Below are 10,000 nucleotides of genomic sequence, written 5' to 3'. Positions count from 1 at the left end.
ATCACACGATGATGACTCATCTCAACCCTGACGCCATCAGCGTGCGCCCACAATTACGCATCAAAGTTATTTTCCATTTCCCTTTTCACAGTCCTATTTTGTAAACATCCTCATTCCCATTCAGCAGTATAGAGAAACACCTTCATTGTACTCACTTTCTCTCACTCTCTCTCTCTCTCTCTCTCTCTCTCTCTCTCTCTCTCTCTCTCTCTCTCTCTCTCTCTCTCTCTCTCTCTCTCTCTCTCTCTCTCTCTCTCTTTCTTTCTCTCTCCCTCTCTCTCTCTCACTTTCTCACTCACTTTTCTCACTTTCTCTCTCTCTTCTCTTTCTCTCTCTTTCTCTCTCTCTCTCTTCTTCTCTTTTTCATTCCTCCTTGCAAAATAGCTCGAGCTCAGGGAGGTTGGATGGAGAGCATTTGTGAACAGCAGTTTTCAATTCTTTCCACAGATTCTCGATTGGATTCAGGTCTGGACTTTGACTTGGCCATTCTAACACCTGGATATGTTTATTTTTGATCAATTCCATTGTAGATTTTGCTTTATGTTTTGGATCATTGTCTTGTTGGAAGACAAATCTCCGTCCCAGTCTCAGGTCCTTTGCAGACTCCATCAGGTTTTCTTCCAGAATGGTCCTGTATTTGGCTCCATCCATCTTCCCATCAATTTTAACCATCTTCCCTGTCCCAGCTGAAGAAAAGCAGGCCCAAACCATGATGCCGCCACCACCATGTTTGACAGTGGGGATGGTGTGTTCAGGGTGATGAGCTGTGATGCTTCTACGCCAAACATAACGTTTTGCATTGTTGCCAAAAAGTTCAATTTTGGTTTCATCTGACCAGAGCACCTTCTTTCACATGTTTGGTGTGTCTCCCAGGTGGCTTGTGGCAAACTTTAAACAACACTTTTTATGGATATCTTTAAGAAATGGCTTTCTTCTTGCCACTCTTCCATAAAGGCCAGATTTGTGCAATATACGACTGATTGTTGTCCTATGGACAGTCTCCCACCTCAGCTGTAGATCTCTGCAGTTCATCCAGAGTGATCATGGGCCTCTTGGCTGCATCTCTGATCAATCTTCTCCTTGTATGAGCTGAAAGTTTAGAGGGACGGCCAGGTCTTGGTAGATTTGCAGTGGTCTGATACTCCTTCCATTTCAATATTATCGCTTGCACAGTGCTCCTTGGGATGTTTAAAGCTTGGGAAATCTTTTTGTATCCAAATCCGGCTTTAAACTTCTTCACAACTGTATCTCGGACCTGCCTGGTGTGTTCCTTGTTCTTCATGATGCTCTCTGCGCTTTTAACGGACCTCTGAATACTATCACAGTGCAGGTGCATTTATACGGAGACTTGATTACACACAGGTGGATTGTATTTATCATCATTAGTCATTTAGGTCAACATTGGATCATTCAGAGATCCTCACTGAACTTCTGGAGAGAGTTTTCTGCACTGAAAGTAAAGGGGCTGAATAATTTCGCACGCCCAATTTTTCAATTTTTGATTTGTTAAAAAAGTTTGAAATATCCAATAAATGTCGTTCCTCTTCATGATTGTGTCCCACTTGTTGTTGATTCTTCACAAAAAAATAAAGTTTTATATCTTTATGTTTGAAGCCTGAAATGTGGCAAAAGGTCGCAAAGTTCAAGGGGGCCGAATACTTTCGCAAGGCACTGTATATATACAGTTGAAGTCTGAAGATTACATACACTTATTTTTCAACCACTCCACAAATTTCTTGTTAACAAACTATAGTTTATTTAGAGACAGATAATTTCACTTATAATTCACTGTATTACAATTCCAGTGGGGTCAAAAGTTTACATACATTAGGTTGACTGTGCCTTTAAACAGTTTGGAAAAATACAGAAAATTATGTCATGGCTTTAGAAGCTTCTGATAGGCTAATTGACATAATTTGAGTCAATTGGAGGTGTACCTGTGGATGTATTTCAAGGCCTACCTTCAAACAGTGCTTGACATCACGGGAAAATCAGAAGAAATCAGCCAAGACCTCAGAGAAAAATGGTAGACCTCCACAGGTCTGGTTCATCCTTGGAAGCAATTTCCAAATGCCTGAAGGCACCATGTTCATCTGTACAAACAATAGTATGGAACACCATGGGACCACGAAGCCTTCATATCGCTCAGGGGAGAAAATCCCAGAACAACAGCAAATGACCTTGTGAAGATTCTGGAGGAAACAGGTACAAATGTATCTATATACACAATAAAACGAGTCCTATATCGACATAACCTGAAAGGTCGCTCAGCAAGGAAGAAGCCACTGCTCCAAAACCACCATAAAAAAGCTAGACTATGGTTTGCAACTGTACATGGAGACAAAGATCGTACTTTTTGGAAAAATGTCCTCTGCTGAAACAAAAATGGAACTGTTTGGCCATAATGACCATCGTTATGTATGGAGGAAAAAGGGGGAGGCTTGCAAGCCGAAGAACACCATCCCAACCGTGAAGCACGGGGGGTGGCAGCATCATGTTGTGGGGGTGCTTTGCTGCAGGAGGGACTGGTGTACTTCACAAAATAGATGGCATCATGAGGCATGAAAATTATGTGGATATATTGAAGCAACATCTCAAGACATCTGTCAGGAAGTTAAAGCTTGGTCGCAAATGGGTCTTCCAAATGGACAATGACCCCAAGCATACTTCCAAAGTTGTGGCAAAACGGCTTAAGGATAACAAAGTCAAGGTATTGGAGTGGTCATCACAAAGCCCTGACCTCAATCCTATAGAACATTTGTGGGCAGAACTGAAAAGGTGTGTGTGAGCAAGGAGGCCTACAAACCTGACTCAGTTACACCAGCTCTGTCAGGAGGAATGGGCCAAAATACTAATTGAGTGTATGTAAACGTTTGACCCACTGGGAATGTGATTAAATAAATAAAAGCTGAAATAAATAATTCTCTCTACGATTATTCTGACATTTCACATTCTTAAAATAAGTGGTGATCCTAACTGACCTAAGACAGGGAATTGTTACTAGGATTAAATGTCAGGAATTGACAAAAACTGAGTTAAAATGTATTTGGCTAAGGTGTATTTAAACTTCCGACTTCAACTGTGTGTGTATATATATATTTAATGTGAGGCTAAAGCAGGATCAGTCAACTGGACAAACTGCTTATGAATTAACCAACACACAAGGAAATCATACAAGATTAATCGAAAGCAGATCTCTAGGAGATGGGATGAGAGAGAGAGAGAGAGAGAGAGAGAGAGAGAGAGAGAGAGAGAGACAGAGAGACAGAGAGACAGAGAGACAGAGAGACAGAGAGACAGAGAGACAGAGAGACAGAGAGACAGAGAGACAGAGACAGAGAGACAGAGAGACAGAGAGAGAGAGAGAGAGAGAGAGAGAGAGAGAGAGAGAGAGAGAGAGAGAGAGAGAGAGAGAGAGAGAGAGAGAGAGAGAGAGAGAGAGAGAGAGAGAGAGAGAGAGAGAGAGAGAGAGAGAGAGAGAGAGAGAGAGAGAGATGATGAGGGAGGGAGGGAGAGAGAGAGAGGATGAGGGGGGGTGAAGGTCATATGAGTTTGGAATGACGCTTAAGGGAATGAGGATGTTTATGAACTTTGTTTTCTTTTCAACTTCCCCTCTTTCCCTCCCTCTTTCCCTCCCCCTCCCTCCCTTCCTCCTTCCCTCCCTCCCTCCATCCCTCCCTCCCTCTCTCCGCAATCACGATTCTAATCATAGACAAAGACAGTCATGCAGGACAAAATGATTGACATGAATATGCAATAAAGAACCTCTTATTAAGCTGATGAAAATAACAAAGTGTTTGTCTGTGTCTGTGTGTGTGTGGTGTGTGGTGTGTGGTGTGTATGTCTGTGTGGTGTGTGTATGTGTGGTATGTGGTGTGTGTGTGTATGTGTGGTATGTGGTGTGTGTGTGTATGTGTGGTATGTGGTGTGTGTGTGTGTCTGTGTGGTGTGTGTATGTGTGGTATGTGGTGTGTGTGTGTATCTCTGTGGTGTGTGTATGTGTGGTATGTGGTGTGTGTGTGTGTGGTGTGTGGATGTGTGCCATGTGGTGTGTCTGTGTCTGTGTGTGTGTTTGTGTGTTATGTGGTATGTGTGTGTCTGTATGTGTGGTATGTGGTGTGTGTGTGTCTGTGTGCTGTGTGTATGTGTGTGTGTGTGCCCGTGTGGTGTGTATGTGTGGTGTGTGTGTGTGTGTGTGTGTGTGTGTGTGTGTGTGTGTGTGTGTGTGTGTGTGTGTGTGTGTGTGTGTGTGTGTGTGTGTGTGTGTGTGTGTGTGTGTGTGTGTGTGTGTGTGTGTGTGTGTGTGTGTGTGTGGTGTATATATGTGTGTGTGTTTGGGGGGTGTCACTAGAGCAGACACAGGAGATGGTCTGTGCCCACTGAGATCTGACAGCAGTCTGTTTAACTGGTGATTTGACACCTGCTCCTCTTCTATCACCTCTCTCTGTCTCCCCACACACACACACACACACACACACACACACACACACACACACACACACACACACACACACACACGTGTGTTCAGAGGAGGAGAACATACCTTGTTGATGGGTTCCAACTGTCATTTTTCCCAGTGAGGAGGAACAGTGGATTGTGGGCCGTTGGAGGACCAGGGAGGAGACAGGAAACAGGACTTTAGAAACAACGTTTGGTGTTTCAGGTCATTATGATTCATATTAGCATTTACCAACAACAGCTACTCTTCCCATAACCTCCTGAGGTTCAAAACCCAACACAATACAAAACAATGGACTGCGTTCATTAGTCCACACCGCAGCAAAACACTTTTGCAACTGTTTCTTATTATACAAATTCAGGGGTTTATTCACTAGGAATCAAATGGAACGAAGCCACCCTGAAAGCTTTAGTCCACACCGCAGCAAAACACTTTTGCAACTGTTTCTTATTATACAAATTCAGGGGTTTATTCACTAGGAATCAAATGGAACGAAGCCACCCTGAAAGCTCTCGTTTTCGTGGCAAAAAACGTTGTCCTTAGCGAAACGTTTTTATTAGGGTTTGCTACGGTGTGCACTAATGAATACACCCCAGGTTAGTCCCTCCTCTTTTCTTTACATTTTGTTCCCGTGAATTTTAATTTATTTAAGTAGGTAAGTCAGTTAAGAACAAATTCTTATTTACAATGACGGCCTACCTCCGGCCAAACCCGGGCGACGCCGGGCTAAATGTGCGCCGCCTTATGGAACTCCCAATCACGGCCGGTTGTGATACAGCCTGGAATCGAACCAGGCTCTCTGTAGTGACGCCTCTTCGAACACGTTCATTGGATCAGTCTAAAACGTTGTTTATACACTGCTGCCATCTAGTGGCCAAAATCTAAATTGCACCTGGGCTGGAATGATACATGATGGCCTTTCTCTTGCATTTCAAAGATGATGGTACGAAAAAAATACAACGGAATGGTTTTATTCTTTGTATGATCTTTTCCCAGATCTATTGTGTTACATTCTCCTACATTCCTTTAACATTTTCACAAACTTCAACGTGTTTCCTTTCAAACGGTACCAACAATATGCATATCCTTGCTTCAGGTCCTGAGCTACAGGCAGTTAGATTGGGGTATGTCATTTTAGGCAACAAAAAAAATGGAAAGAAATGGCGGATCCTTAGGTTTCCACTGGGCAAGTCAGTTAAGAACAAATTCTTATTTACAATGACGGCCTACACCAGCCAATCCCAGACGACGCTGGGCCAATTGTACACCGCCCTACGGGACTCCCAATCACAGTCGGTTGTGATACAGCCTGGAATCGAACCAGGGTGTCTGTAGTGACACCTCAAGCACTGAGACACAGTGCTTAAATGTAGTTATTTAATGTTGGGTAGCCTACCTGTTATATGTAGTTAAGTAATGTTAGGTAGCCTACCTGTTAAATGTAGTTAAGTAATGTTAGGTAGCCTACCTGTTAAATGTAGTTAAGTAATGTTGGTAGCCTACCTGTTAAATGTAGTTAAGTAATGTTGGTAGCCTACCTGTTAAATGTAGTTAAGTAATGTTGGGTAGCCTACCTGTTAAATGTAGTTAAGTAATGTTGGGTAGCCTACCTGTTAAATGTAGTTATTTAATGTTAGGTAGCCTACCTGTTAAATGTAGTTATTTAATGTTAGGTAGCCTACCTGTTAAATGTAGTTAAGTAATGTTAGGTAGCCTACCTGTTAAATATAGTTATGTAATGTTGGTAGCCTACCTGTTAAATGTAGTTAAGTAATGTTGGTAGCCTACCTGTTAAATGTAGTTAAGTAATGTTGGTAGCCTACCTGTTAAATGTAGTTAAGTAATGTTGGTAGCCTACCTGTTAAATGTAGTTAAGTAATGTTAGGTAGCCTACCTGTTAAATGTAGTTAAGTAATGTTGGTAGCCTACCTGTTAAATGTAGTTAAGTAATGTTGGTAGCCTACCTGTTAAATGTAGTTAAGTAATGTTGGTAGCCTACCTGTTAAATGTAGTTAAGTAATGTTAGGTAGCCTACCTGTTAAATGTAGTTAAGTAATGTTGGTAGCCTACCTGTTAATTAAATGTAGTTAAGTAATGTTAGGTAGCCTACCTGTTAAATATAGTTATGTAATGTTAGGTAGCCTACCTGTTATTTAATGTTAGGTAGCCTACCTGTTATTTAATGTTGGGTAGCCTACCTGTTAAATGTAGTTATTTAATGTTAGGTAGCCTACCTGTTATTTAATGTTAGGTAGCCTACCTGTTATTTAATGTTGGGTAGCCTACCTGTTAAATGTAGTTATTTAATGTTAGGTAGCCTACCTGTTATTTAATGTTAGGTAGCCTACCTGTTATTTAATGTTAGGTAGCCTACCTGTTAAATATAGTTATGTAATGTTAGGTAGCCTACCTGTTAAATATAGTTATGTAATGTTAGGTAGCCTACCTGTTATGTAATGTTAGGTAGCCTACCTGTTAAATGTAGTTATTTAATGTTGGGTAGCCTCTGAGTGGGCGTCGGCTCGTGCCAGTAGAACTCCCAATGTGTAGGCGTGGCCTTATCGCCAAGACGCCAGTGAATGAGTCCAATGTGAAATAATTAAATGAAGTTCTTTTGGGAACCGATTCTTATGTTTGTGATTATGTCTGTAAGTCTAGTATTATACGTTGTGATGAAGGATGTGTAAGTCTATTATTATACGTTGTGATGAAGGATGTGTAAGTCTATTATTATACGTTGTGATGAAGGATGTGTAAGTCTAGTATTATACGTTGTGATGAAGGATGTGTAAGTCTATTATTATACGTTGTGATGAAGGATGTGTAAGTCTATTATTATACGTTGTGATGAAGGATGTGTAAGTCTATTATTATACGTTGTGATGAAGGATGTGTAAGTCTATTATTATACGTTGTGATGAAGGATGTGTAAGTCTATTATTATACGTTGTGATGAAGGATGTGTAAGTCTAATATTATACGTTGTGATGAAGGATGTGTAAGTCTAATATTATACGTTGTGATGAAGGATGTGTAAGTCTAGTATTATACGTTGTGATGAAGGATGTGTAAGTCTATTATTATACGTTGTGATGAAGGATGTGTAAGTCTATTATTATACGTTGTGATGAAGGATGTGTAAGTCTATTATTATACGTTGTGATGAAGGATGTGTAAGTCTAATATTATACGTTGTGATGAAGGATGTGTAAGTCTAATATTATACGTTGTGATGAAGGATGTGTAAGTCTAGTATTATACGTTGTGATGAAGGATGTGTAAGTCTAATATTATACGTTGTGATGAAGGATGTGTAAGTCTAATATTATACGTTGTGATGAAGGATGTGTAAGTCTAGTATTATACGTTGTGATGAAGGATGTGTAAGTCTAGTATTATACGTTGTGATGAAGGATGTGTAAGTCTAGTATTATACGTTGTGATGAAGGATGTGTAAGTCTAGTATTATACGTTGTGATGAAGGATGTGTAAGTCTAGTATTATACGTTGTGATGAAGGATGTGTGATGAAGGATGTGTAAGTCTAGTATTATACGTTGTGATGAAGGATGTGTAAGTCTAGTATTATACGTTGTGATGAAGGATGTGTGATGAAGGATGTGTAAGTCTAGTATTATACGTTGTGATGAAGGATGTGTAAGTCTAGTATTATATGTTGTGATGAAGGATGTGTAAGTCTAGTATTATATGTTGTGATGAAGGATGTGTGATGAAGGATGTGTAAGTCTATTATTATACGTTGTGATGAAGGATGTGTAAGTCTAGTATTATACGTTGTGATGAAGGATGTGTGATGAAGGATGTGTAAGTCTATTATTATACGTTGTGATGAAGGATGTGTAAGTCTAGTATTATATGTTGTGATGAAGGATGTGTGATGAAGGATGTGTAAGTCTATTATTATACGTTGTGATGAAGGATGTGTAAGTCTAGTATTATACGTTGTGATGAAGGATGTGTGATGAAGGATGTGTAAGTCTATTATTATACGTTGTGATGAAGGATGTGTAAGTCTAGTATTATATGTTGTGATGAAGGATGTGTGATGAAGGATGTGTAAGTCTATTATTATACGTTGTGATGAAGGATGTGTAAGTCTAGTATTATACGTTGTGATGGAGGATGTGTGATGAAGGATGTGTAAGTCTATTATTATACGTTGTGATGAAGGATGTGTAAGTCTAGTATTATACGTTGTGATGAAGGATGTGTGATGAAGGATGTGTAAGTCTATTATTATACGTTGTGATGAAGGATGTGTAAGTCTAGTATTATACGTTGTGATGAAGGATGTGTAAGTCTATTATTATACGTTGTGATGAAGGATGTGTAAGTCTATTATTATACGTTGTGATGAAGGATGTGTGATGAAGGATGTGTAAGTCTATTATTATACGTTGTGATGAAGGATGTGTAAGTCTATTATTATACGTTGTGATGAAGGATGTGTAAGTCTATTATTATACGTTGTGATGAAGGATGTGTAAGTCTATTATTATACGTTGTGATGAAGGATGTGTGATGAAGGATGTGTAAGTCTAATATTATACGTTGTGATGAAGGATGTGTAAGTCTATTATTATACGTTGTGATGAAGGATGTGTAAGTCTATTATTATACGTTGTGATGAAGGATGTGTAAGTCTAATATTATACGTTGTGATGAAGGATGTGTAAGTCTATTATTATACGTTGTGATGAAGGATGTGTGATGAAGGATGTGTAAGTCTAGTATTATACGTTGTGATGAAGGATGTGTAAGTCTATTATTATACGTTGTGATGAAGGATGTGTAAGTCTATTATTATACGTTGTGATGAAGGATGTGTAAGTCTATTATTATACGTTGTGATGAAGGATGTGTAAGTCTATTATTATACGTTGTGATGAAGGATGTGTAAGTCTATTATTATACGTTGTGATGAAGGATGTGTAAGTCTATTATTATACGTTGTGATGAAGGATGTGTAAGTCTATTATTATACGTTGTGATGAAGGATGTGTGATGAAGGATGTGTAAGTCTATTATTATACGTTGTGATGAAGGATGTGTGATGAAGGATGTGTAAGTCTATTATTATACGTTGTGATGAAGGATGTGTAAGTCTATTATTATACGTTGTGATGAAGGATGTGTAAGTCTATTATTATACGTTGTGATGAAGGATGTGTAAGTCTATTATTATACGTTGTGATGAAGGATGTGTAAGTCTATTATTATACGTTGTGATGAAGGATGTGTGATGAAGGATGTGTAAGTCTATTATTATACGTTGTGATGAAGGATGTGTAAGTCTATTATTATACGTTGTGATGAAGGATGTGTAAGTCTATTATTATACGTTGTGATGAAGGAAGTGTAAGTCTATTATTATACGTTGTGATGAAGGATGTGTGAGTCTATTATTATACGTTGTGATGAAGGATGTGTAAGTCTATTATTATATGTTGTGATGAAGGATGTGTAAGTCTAATATTATACGTTGTGATGAAGGATGTGTGATGAAGGATGTGTAAGTCTA

General features: G+C 39.2%; 1 pseudogene; it reads right to left on the bottom strand.

Moving 5' to 3' along the window:
* The window catches only part of LOC124021432, a 74,280-nt pseudogene that overhangs the window by 37,154 nt on the left and 27,126 nt on the right, over positions 1–10,000 (bottom strand).

Source organism: Oncorhynchus gorbuscha, unplaced genomic scaffold (assembly GCF_021184085.1).
Source record: "Oncorhynchus gorbuscha isolate QuinsamMale2020 ecotype Even-year unplaced genomic scaffold, OgorEven_v1.0 Un_scaffold_1113, whole genome shotgun sequence".
Classification (NCBI taxonomy): domain Eukaryota; kingdom Metazoa; phylum Chordata; class Actinopteri; order Salmoniformes; family Salmonidae; genus Oncorhynchus; species Oncorhynchus gorbuscha.
This window is presented reverse-complemented; position numbering and strand designations above follow the sequence as displayed.